The sequence below is a fragment of the Oryctolagus cuniculus genome, chromosome 9 (genome assembly GCF_051225735.1).
Source record: "Oryctolagus cuniculus isolate XC-2025 breed Fujian yellow rabbit chromosome 9, ASM5122573v1, whole genome shotgun sequence".
NCBI classification, from domain to species: Eukaryota; Metazoa; Chordata; class Mammalia; order Lagomorpha; family Leporidae; genus Oryctolagus; species Oryctolagus cuniculus.
The window spans coordinates 4,414,793-4,427,115 of record NC_142875.1 but is presented as its reverse complement, the minus strand read 5'-3'; the positions used below and the strand labels follow the sequence as shown (position 1 = coordinate 4,427,115).

Sequence of the window (12,323 nt, the reverse complement as noted above, 5' to 3'; positions counted from 1 at the left end):
GATATGATAATTTGTCAGAAGAAAATTCCCACCTGATTAGATATGTATATATACATATATACACACGTTTTTTGAAAATTTATAATATACACACCAAAAGTTTAATTCTTAACATTAAATGTTTATGTTTTAGACTTTGATTCATTACATGTTTTTCTAGTTTGTACATTTTTAAATGCAAAACACACATACATTTATACTTACAAGCAGAAGGAACACAATTCTAAGGATCTGTGTATTAAACACAACAGATCTTGCCCATTCACATTTTTTCAACCACCATTTGCTCAATTGCACCTTCGGATCTCAACATCTTCTAGATGCAACTTAAAAAAATCCTGAGTTATTCATCTTCCGTGAAGCAGTTTTGACATTATAAATCAATTTACTAGGGGCTGGCGCTGTGGTGCAGTGGGTGATTGCCCTGGCTGAAGCACCGGCATTGCACATGGGCGCTGGTCCCAGTCCCCGCTGCTCCTCTTCCAATCCAGCTCTTGGCTATTGCCTCAGAGAGCAGTGGAAGATGGCCCAAGTCCTTGGGCCCCTGCACCCACATGGCAGACCTGGAAGGAGCTCCTGGATCCTGGCTTTGGATCGTGCAGCTCCGGCCATTGCAGCCAATTGGGGAGTGAACTCTCTCTCTTTCTCTCTCTCTCTCTCTCTCTGTGTAACTCTGACTTTCAAATAAATGAATAAATCTTCAAAAAATAAAAAAGAAATTGCCATGTAAATATTTACATTTATATTAAAAAGAAGCAAATTTAAGAATTTTTTAAAACTGATAAGCAGTTAAAATTAGCAAAATTTTACTTACGACAAGAAGATAGCCAGAAAGTAAACAAAGCAAAACAAACACCCAAGAAGATATATATGCACATTTAGGGATATGACACAACATACAAGGTTAAGTTTTCCAATAAAAGGTGATGAGAATACAGAAAAAATTTATCCAAAATGAAACCCTTCTTGGTTCCTCATTTCACTTTATACCAAATTAGATTCTAGACAAATTCCAGACTCAGCTAAACAAAATACTAAGCTATTAAATACACCACAGAATAATTTGATCAAAATATAGTGATTCTTTTTTTTTTTTGACAGGCAGAGTGGACAGTGAGAGAGAGAGAGAGACAGAGAGAAAGGTCTTCCTTTGCCGTTGGTTCACCCCACAATGGCCGCTGCGGCCGGCGCACCGCGCTGATCCGATGGCAGGAGCCAGGAGCCAGGTGCTTCTCCTGGTCTCCCATGGGGTGCAGGGCCCAAGCACCTGGGCCATCCTCCACTGTACTCCCTGCCACAGCAGAGAGCTGGCCTGGAAGAGGGGCAACCGGGACAGAATCCAGTGCCCCGACCGGGACTAGAACCTGGTGTGTCGGCGCCGCAAGGCGGAGGATTAGCCTAGTGAGCCGTGGCGCAGGCCAATAGCTGATTCTTAAAAAAAAAAAAAAAACTTTAAGAGAAAGATTCAATAAATTTCAGATTAATTCAAAAGAAAATTTCTTTCTTTATTTTTTTTATTTGAAAAGCAGAGTTAGAGAGAGAGAGAGAGAGAGAGAGATCTTCCAACTTCTGGTTCACTCCCCAAATGGCTACAAAGGCCAGGGCTGGGCCAGGCCAAAGTCAGGAGCCAGGACCTTCTTCTGGGTCTCCCACATGGGTTCAGGGGCCAAGCTCTTTCACAGGCACAATAGCAAGGAACTGGATCAGAAGTGACGCAGCCTGCACTCAAACTGGCACCCCTGTAGGATGTCAGCATTGCAAGCAGTGATTTAACCTACTATGGCCACAACGCAGGCCCCAGAAGAAAATTTCTAAAGAAAGTGACCTTTCTGTAAAGCTGAATTAATTTGTTTGGATGTTTCAGTGGAACCCGCCAGGCCAAGCACAAAGGTGCCCACAATGCAGCTTGCAGGGAAGGCCCGTAGTCCCTCCCAGGTAGTTCTGATTCTTCAGGACTCCAGGATGCCCACACTGCGGATGAGAGAGTGAGCCAACTCAGCCTCAGAGCTGGGGTTGCAGGAGGGCTGACGTCTCACTACAGCCAATGAAGTCCATCGCTGGCCACAGTGTTGGCTCAGGGAATGCCCAGCCACCAGAGATGGAAGGTGTCCACTGACATTTCTAGGAAAGAGCAGTCTCCTCTTTTTTCAAGGGAAGATGTGAGAGAGGCCTTCTCTCCTCCTGTGCCCTGTAGATATGAGAACAATGTCTGACCCAACAAAGCCATTCTGCCTGTTATGTGAGGAAAGGTTACAAGGAATCTACCCTCAGGTGTGGCAGAGGAAACCTCAGAATGAAACAGGGCTCTGGATGCATTGCTGGAGTTCACACATCAAACCCTTGTGAGCCAGGTTTTTAGCTACAAAACTCAGTAAATTCACTTTGTTGTTTGAAACAATTCAAGTTGAATTTTCCATAACTTGTAACACAAAACACCTGAAATGATGCACATTTAAATAGATATTTTCTCAAGGCTTTCTCTTGTATTTTGAAGAGGGTTTCGGAGTCATTCACAGACAGTCCCCAAAGTATGAAAACCCACAGTTATGCCTCAGGAAGAAATTGTTCACTTTATAAATAATTCATGATGGAACTCCAGTGAATATAATCCACCCTAGTACACTTAAAATGGAAACTGACTTATAAACAATTTATATTCTTCTAACATGAAAGTAATAGCCTCCATCTCTTAGGATTTCGCAGTTTGCACAGTTGTTTTATGTGCATTATCTCAGTCTAGGAAACCAAAAGAACCTGAGTTGGCCAGAATCCCAGGAGGATGCTGTTGGAAAGAGTTGCTGTCTTCCTTGCTTTGAGACTGATACTGTCCTCTGTATCTGGCCAGTGCCATGCTCCCAGAATAACTGCACCCCACCATTCACATCTTACCCCACAAAGTCTACCCACCATGTTTCTGTTTGACAGTCACTGGTTCAGTAGCCTCATTGCCAAGTGAGGAGCCCTTGGTACCCTTGGAAGACAGATTGAGCTAGAAACTGCCCACATTCACTAAGTATATAACATTTGGAAGAGATATTTAAACACCGAGTCTCCGATTTATCATGAGAAAGTGGGAATAACAAACACCCACATCACAGATTTTTAAGTATCAAGCAAGAAAATTCCCTTTACATTTTTCATGTTTCCTTTGACCTGTCTTATCCTCTTCAATCCTACATCCATAAAATATGCAAAAGTTCTTAGGCTTTCAATTTATAAGTTAGATCACTTTGTTCCCATGCTTAAAATCTTTCATTGATTGTTTGCTCCTAAGAAAATACATCCTGAAAGCTATATCAGGACTTCAAAATTGTCTGCACTCTGCGTCTACCTGGCCCTGGTGGTCACTTGCCAGTCCTTACTGCCTGAGGCTCTGCTCCAAGGATAAGACAAGTTAATCTCAGCAGGACTAAATTCCCCTCCCCACGGTTTATCAGAGCATTTGCTTTCCCTGCCCCAGTGTGATGTATTCATATGTAAATCTCTTTAAAAGCCTCGGGCAAGGTTTTACAACCAAGACTGCCTTTGTCACGGACCCTGGAGTCATCTTTTTTTGAAATGAAAACCCTAAGGGAGTCAGTGCTCCAGCTTTCCATTTCCCTGGAAGGCAGAGGCACCTTGTCCCAAGTTGTGAAACTCTGTTTACTTTTGTTTTGGGTGAAACCAATCAGCCAACACAGATAATGAAACACAGGACATCTTGCCATTTGTTTGTATCTTTCTCAATTTCTTTCATCAAAGTTGATAATTTTTGGCGTAGACATCTTTCACTTGTTTGAATACAATTATTCTAGACATATTGTTTTTGTAGCCATTATAAATGGGATTGTTTTCTTGATTTCTTTTTCAGATAATTCACTATTAGCTATTCATTATCACTATGTAGAAACAGTACTGATTTCTGTGTGTTGATTTTGCATCCTGCAACATCTGAATTATTTTATTAGCTCTTACTTTTTTCGTTTTGGCAGAGTCTTTAGGGTTCCCTTTTTATCAGATGATTTCCTCTGCAAACAGGGACAATTTGAGATCTTCCTTCACAAGAATGGCTTTTACTTCTCTTGCCTAATTGCTCTGACCAGGACTACAGCATTATCTTGCGTAACAGTGGTGAACATAGGCATTTAGTCTTGTTCCAGATCTAAGAAGAGGAGAAGATTTCAGTGTTTCCCTGCTCAGTACGATATTAGCTTTGGGTTTACCATATGTGAACTTCATCATGTTGAGGTATGCACCTCCCATATCTAATTTATTTTAGCATTTTTGTCAAGAAAGGATACTGAATTTTGTCTAATGTTATAGTTCTGGCATAAAAACAGATATATAGGCCAATGACGTGGAATAGAAGGTTGAGAAATCAATCCACACATCTATAGCCAACAGATCTTCTGTGAAAGTGCCGAGAACACACATTGGGAAAAGGACAGTCAACAGTTAACGGTGCTGGGAAAATTGGAAATTCACATACGAATGAAACCAGATCCCCATCTCTCACTTACATACAAAATGATCTGAAAATGGACTGAAGACTTACGTGGAGGATCTGAAACTATGAAACTGCTAAACAGGGAAAATGCTTCACTATGTATGACTAGGCAACAAAAGGGAAAATAGATAAATGAGATTGCATCAAACAACTTTTCTAGAGTAAACAGATAACTTATGGAAGGAGAGAAATATCTGTAAACTGTACACTTGACAAGTGATTAATAGCAGATATATAAAGAACTCAACTCCATAGCAAAAACCAAAAACAATCCAAATGGAAAAAATTGGGCAAAATGGGGGTAATCATTTGGCACAGTGGATAAGACACTGGGAAGCCTACATCCCATATCTGCTCCACTGCGGATTCCAGCTTCCTTCAGGGCACACCCTGGGAGACAGCAGGCGATGTCTGAAGTCCATGAGGCCATGCCACCCACATGGGAGAGCTGGTTGGAGTTCCAGGTTCCCAGTTTTGCCTGACCCAGCTCTGGCTCTTCTGGGCATTCAGAGAATCAAATAGCAGGTAGGAGAGCTCTTTTTCTTTCTCTCTCCCTCTCTCTCTCTTTCTCCCCCTTTCAATAAAATGAAATAAATAATTTTTAAATAGGCAAAAATTCTTAGCAGATATATCTCAAAAGATATGCAAATGTCCAACAGGTATCCAAAAATATATCACCGATCAACAAAGAAATGCAAATCAAAATAATAATGAGATATAACTTCACTCTAGTTAGGATAGTACTTATCAAAAAGATAAAATATGACAAATGTGGGCAAGGAAGTAGAGAAAAGGAAATCTTTGTTACACTTCAGGTAAGAATGTAAATTTTTGAAGCCATTATGGAAAACAAAATGGAGGTTCTATCTGGTATGGCAGTTTTTTAAAGTAGAACTATATGATCTAGCAATCCCACTACTGGAGTAATGAGATATATATATATATATTATATATATATTATACATGTATAATATATATATATGAAATGAAATCAGCACATGGGAGAGAAATGTCATCTCCCATTTTCGTTACAGCACTACTCACAACAGCCAAGATTCAGAATTAACCTAGGTATCCAGCGAGGGCTAACCAGATTAAAAAGTGATATAGATATAGATATAGAGAAGATTAGTTATAAAGGAGTACTATTCAGTCATAAAAAGAATGAAAGCTTGCCATTTTTGACAACATAGATGAATCTAAAAGACATTATGTTAAGTAAAACAAGGCAGACACAAAAACACAAACACTGCATGATCTTACTTGCACGTGGAATTGAAGAAAGCTGTTATCATGGAGAATGGAACAGTGATTACCAGATACTGGGGACAAGAAGGAAAATGTTAGAGAGGCAGGACTAGGGGTTTCTTGAAGGCAGACAATTTTATTTAAATGTTCGTTCTGGAAGTTAAGCCATCATTATGGGCTCATTGAACACTCTACAAATGCTTGGTGTCTGCCAAACAGTACACATCTTTTCTCTTTTAGCTCCCTGTCTTTGCACCTGACAAGTGAGCAAATTAGGACCAGAAAGGAAGTTGTATGTCAGAAGGAAGACCCCTAAGTAACAACCAGGAAGAAAACGCTGCCACTGCTGCCCAGAAAGATGACGGGGAAACTTGAATCCCGTGCTCCTTTATTTTAGGAAACAAACGACCCCATGTGAGGGACGTGGGGGCTCCCAAGGAACCCTCAAAAGTGTAGCTCTCCAAGTAAAGTGGAGCCACCGCTTTGATATTCCTATGTGGGTCAAGAATGCAGTTGTCTTCCTAAGCATACATTAATATGGCACATACTGAAAGGTAACAGTTATAAAAATGACAGGAAGAAGAAAAAAGAGCAAGAAGACTCAACATGTCGGGTGCTTACAGTTTTCCAGGGACCACTGCAAGCAATCATGATGTGGCTGTGAAGTGAGTACCATTTACACTGAGGAAACAGGCTAATGGAGGCTAAGTGATGTGGCCAGGTTCACTCAGCCAAGAAGCAGCATCCCAGGAATCAAAACTGGGCACTCTGAGAGCCTGCTGATCTTGCTCATTGCAGCACACTTGTGGATGAATTCAGAAATTGTAATGCAAATGATCCTGCTAGGGTTAAGAACCATTTGGATATGTATTTGAATTTTGTAATGAAATTTATAGAAAACAATAAGATTTTGCCTACATACAACCTAAGATTTTGGGGAGAGGATTGTGTAAAATTCTTCTCCACCCTACTTGGCATACCACACCCAGGTCACACAACACAGTTGGAAAAAAAAAAGGGGGAAAAAAAAAAAGCTGAATCTGCGTAACATAAGCCAAAGTTATCAGCCCCTTTCCCCACATTCCCTAAATAACTGGCAAAGCAGGATTAAGTACATATGGATGAAGATTATCTTTCTATACAAACTGCCCGTAGTTCATAGCAAAAATATTTGCAGGCCGGCGCCGCGGCTCAATAGGCTAATCCTCCACCTAGCGGCGCCGGCACACCGGGTTCTAGTCCCAGTCGGGGCGCCGGATTCTGTCCCGGTTGCCCCTCTTCCAGGCCAGCTCTCTGCTGTGGCCCGGGAATGCAGTGGAGGATGGTCCAAGTGCTTGGGCCCTGCACCCCATGGGAGACCAGGAGAAGCACCTGGCTCCTGGCTCCTGCCATCGAATCAGCGCAGTGCTCCAGCCGCAGCGTGCCAGCCGTGGCGGCCATTGGAGGGTGAACCAACGGCAAAAGGAAGACCTTTCTCTCTGTCTCTCTCTCTCATTATCCACTCTGCCTGTCAAAAAAAAAAAAATTTCAGATATGGCAAAACAGAATTTTTTTCCCTTCAATTGGATATAAGTACCTGGAATATTGTATCAGCCAGCAGAGAAAGCTACATTGTGTGTACACACACATACACACACAAGGGCAGTTGTACTTTACAGACTATCCTGTTCAGAGAATGATGACATCGGCAGAGGAAGTCATTGCGTTGCTGTAAGGAGCTCCGCCATTTAAAATTGCTTGGTACCTTGATATTAAATCACAGAAAGGTCCAGTCGGTCACTGTTTGTTAATGTACACTGAGCTAGCAAAGGAACTGGCAACTGTAAAGTGTTTTCAGAGGAGAATCAAATATATTCATTTAGAATTTTAATAAGAAAACCCAGAAAAGCTTAATATGAAAATGTTTAAATTAACTTTTAATTTTCTTGCAAAGGTAGAAAGTAGGAAAGCAATTTGGATGGGAAATAAATTAATTTTACTGTACTTTAGAATTTTCACATGGAAATTAAGTACAACCCCTGAAGGCACATTGGTTACATATATTTGGGAATTACAGTAGATAAGACGTTAAAGGCCAAAAATAATAGAGGGGAATGATAAACTGAATTTTGGTTTGAGGCATGTACTACTCACAAATCTAGGATCATATAATCTGTCATTTTAAATTTTTTTAATTTTAATTTTAACTAGATTTTAACACATCCAATGTGCTTTGTAGATACAGTTCTAGGAACATAATGATAACCCCTTTCTCCATCCCCTCCCCCCTCCTTCCCTCCTTTGACCTCTCTCCCTTTCACTCTCCTTCCTTCTCCCCCTCCTTTTTTTTTTGTTTTTGAGATAACATATTTTAAATTTATATTACAGTAAAAAGGCTTAATACTTTACCAAATAAGTTTAACAAGTAAAAAACAAAAAGACTGGGGCCAGTGCCATGGCTCACTTGGTTAATCCTCCGCCTGCGGTGCCGGTATCCCATATGGGCGCCGGGTTCTAGTCCTGGCTGCTCCTCTTCCAGTCCAGCTCCATGCTGTGGCCCAGGAGGGCAGTGGAGAACGGCCCAAGTGCTTGGGTGCCTGCACCCACATGGGAGACCTGGAAGAGGCACCTAGCTTCTGGCTTCGGATCAACATAGCTCCGGCTGTAGCAGCCATTTGGGGGGTGAACCAACAGAAGAAGACCTTTCTCTCTCTCTCTCTCTCTCTCTCTCTCTCTATCTATCTCTATCTGTCAAATAAATACATTTAAAAAAAAAACTCCTAAAATTAAAAAAAAATACCCTAGTTTAGTGGGAATATAGACAACAGGTATAGGCAATAATTGAATGGAAAAATGATCATCATTTCACCCATATACAGTAAATTTAAAGTAATCACAGATCATTAAAACTAGAGTAGCATAACTTTCATTTATATTATCTGAGTAATTATTCTTTCTGCACTGAAAGAAGTCAGTTTACTTTTCAGTAAATTATCCCCTGGATAATATAATTCTGGATAAATATATAGAACTCCTTCCACAACTATGTTAGATTATTATAAGATAATATTGATGTTGGCAAGAAACTTATGTATCTAAAGATTAATGCTTTGTTCTGATTCTTAAATTTGACTTTTTTCTGGAATTTGACACAATCTAATGCTCTCCATAAAAACTTTTCATGTGTGCAAGCATAAATATATGATTTTTAAAATCTGACTTAGGAAATCCAAATGAACAGCCCCTGCATGACTGAACTTCCTTCTCTAGCTCTTGTTTCTCTTTTCAGGTTGAGGTGGTAGTGCCACTCTCCACTCAGATATCTAAGAGTAAGCTCTTACCCTTTTTTATTTTTATTTTTTTGGCAGGCAGAGTGGACAGTGAAAGAGAGAGACAGAGAGAAAGGTCTTCCTTCCATCGGTTTACCCTCCAATGGCCGCCACGGCTGGTGCACCACACTGATCCAAAGCCAGGAGCCAGGTGCTTCTCCTGGTCTCCCATGCAGGTGCAGGGCCCAAGGACTTCAGCCATCCTCCACTGCACTCCTGGGCCACAGCAGAGAGCTGGCCTGGAAGAGGGGCATCCGGGACAGAATCCGGCACCCCGACTGGGATTAGAACCAGGTATGCCGGTGCCGCAGGCAGAGTATTAGCCTATTGAGCCGCAGCGCCGGCCAGGTCTTATCCTTCTTATCCATCTTGTACCCATCCATCTATTCAGCCATCCAAGACTAGGGTTACTGTCCACTCTCCATTTCTTTATATCTACATTTTCTCCAAGTATTGTGGGTTTTGCCTTGTAAACCTCACAACTATTCTTTCTCTCCCATCCTCATTGTCAAACAAGGCCTTGCTTAAGGCTCTCCATATAGTTTTCAAATGTCTCCCTGACATTACTTCTTATCACCTAATAGACTAGCACCACTACAATTCTACCACTTGAATGAATCTAAATTGCCATTGTGATCCCAATACTCTTCTTTGCAAATGTCTTCAATAGTCTCTCATAACTCATTTGAGAAAAATCTAAGTTCCTTAGGAAGTACTGACCAATGTGGAGTCTCCATCCGCCTCGTCCCCCTCCATGCGCATTCCATGCAATAGCAATTCTGAGCTGCGGAACATTTTGCAAGCACAGTTCCCCCCATGCTCCTTCAAGCGCAGGTCCTTCCCACTGAAAGTCAGACATGCTACCCCATCCCTCTTCCATCAGTCTATTTCCCTGAGAAGTCTGTGTTCACCCAACCTGGATGTCAGCTCCTCTGTGAAATTTCCTCATCTCTTGCTCCAGGATCCCCCAAATTGGTCACTTGGGTTTATTAACAACTCCAGTAAATCACAGCTTTCCCACGATTATTCATAGGATTGTGCATTTAAGTGTCTGAAGTCAGAGTGCATGTCTTATTTCTCTTCTTGACTTACCTAAAGAAGGCATGGTATCTGATAAAAAGTCAGCACATAATAGCTATTTCTTACATTGAGTAGAATACAGAGGTTGGGATTCTTGGATATTGAAATGATCCTTAGTTACTTCCTTTTAAAGTGCCATGAAATATTTTCTGAAAATTAGTAATCAGTATTTTAGATCTCTAGCTCAAAATTAAGATGCAAGTAAATGTGGTAGTCCCACCTTACTACCTCCAAGGGATAAGTGGGTTGAAAATACTTATAAATATAAAATAACCATGTAAGAAAAAGTTTGTGCAACTTAATGGACCATTAATTAAGAAATTCTGGAAAAAATAGTAAAATGGGATTTTCTTGTAGAGTGAAACATTGATCAAAAGGAGTCCAAAAGACAATGACTGGAAAAGATGGGCTAGCACTCAGGGTGAGCACCATGAGAAACGGGGAGTTTTCAGTGTCAATCAACGTTGTGATTAACTGGAGCCTCATAGCAGAAGCGCCAGGTGGACCCAGGCTTTCAAAGTACATTGCCCCCTCCCCAGGCAGATGCAAACCTTCCCCTTACACCAGTAACCAGTGTGGCGAGGGGTGCGAGGAGTAAGATTCCAAGTAAAAGCGATGGACCTAAGAGCTCAGATAAAGGAGACAGAAACATACTCTGTATTGCTAAGATTGTGCAGGCAGAACAAGGGCTATTCATCTCCCAAACAAGATAAGCTGTCTATTAGGAAGTCCCAAGCTTGCCCTGTCCTGAATGAGGTGAGAGCAAAGGCTTCAGCTCTGATGGTCCACTTCGAGTAGACCTTGCAATCAGCTCAGAGGCTGTCCAGCAAGGAATCTCAGCCACAGCACCAGCGCAGGAGAAGGGGACAAAGCACTTGGGAAGAACACACACCACGAAAGAGACAGTGCACTTTAAAAAGAAAAGAATTTACCAGCCAGGCTGCCTCTGTGGGACAGCAGGTTAATAACGCTGCTGCCTGTGATGCTGGCACCCCATATGGGTGCCAGTTCAAGTCCTGGCTGTTCTTTTTCTTTTTTCTTTTTTTTGACAGGTAGAGTTAGACAGTGAGAGACAGAGAGAAAGGTCTTCCTTCCACCCCAAAATGGCCAGGAGCCAGGTGCTTCCTCCTGGTCTCCCACGCGGGTGCAGGGCCCAAGGACTTCGGCCATCCTCCACTGCTCTTCCGGGCCGCAGCAGAGAGCTGGCCTGGAAGAGGGGCAACCGGGACAGAATCCGGTGCCCCGACCGGGACTAGCACCCGGTGTTCCGGTGCCGCAAGGCGGAGGATTAGCCCAGTGAGCCGCGGTGCCGGCCATCCTGGCTGTTCTGCTTCAGATCCAGCGCCCTGCTAATTCACCTGAGAAAGCAGCAGAGGACAGCACAAGTATTTGGACCCCTGCCACCCACATGGGAGACCCAGAAGCTCCTGGATCCCAGTCTCAGCCCAGCTCAGCCCCAGCTATGGCAGTAGTTTGAGGAGTTAACTAGCCAATGGAAGAACTAACTCTTTCTCTCTCTCTCTCCCACCCCCATCTCTAACTCTGCCTTTCATATAAATAAGTAATCTTTTTTTTAAAAAAAGAATGTACTTGCAGAGTGAGAAATTTGTGAAGATATTTAAAGCTCCCAGCAAAAAGTAAGGCAATAGTACCTAAATAAAATACAACAAATTCTGGAAAATATTTACAAAAGGGTTTGCTGAAATTCATGTTTCCATAGGTGGCCTGAAACGTTTACATCTAAGACAATTTACTGAAATGAAAGGATGACCTCAGAAGTCTTCCCAAAAGCAACGTAAAAAGTGTAAAAGTAAGATTGCAGAAATAAAACATGGATGATATATTCCCAGTCCCAGCAGCCTTCTAATATAGTGATTCCCAAGCTTGACTAAATGTTGGGATTGCTTCCATATCTTTAAATAACAACGATGCTTATAACACACAGGCACTTCACATATATAGAAAAAGATATTGGAATGGCCAATAAGCCTATGAAATAGCTATCAACATCAACACTAATCAAGAAAATGTAAACTAAAAACACAAGGATATCCTACTACAAATCCACCTGCACATCAAAAATAAAAAGACTGAAAATTCCAAGGATATGGAGCAACTAGAACCCTACCTTTGTGCCCCAAACAGGGGAGAGGGAGAAGGTCAGTGACCTCAAGGACTTTGACAATTCCCGGAAGTATTAG

General features: G+C 41.8%; 1 long non-coding RNA gene across 3 annotated transcripts in view; it reads right to left on the bottom strand.

The window, feature by feature from the left end:
- LOC103349110 (DNA ligase 4) overlaps positions 1-12,323 on the bottom strand; it is a 169,892-nt gene that overhangs the window by 85,001 nt on the left and 72,568 nt on the right. The gene's annotated exons all lie outside the window — the stretch shown is intronic.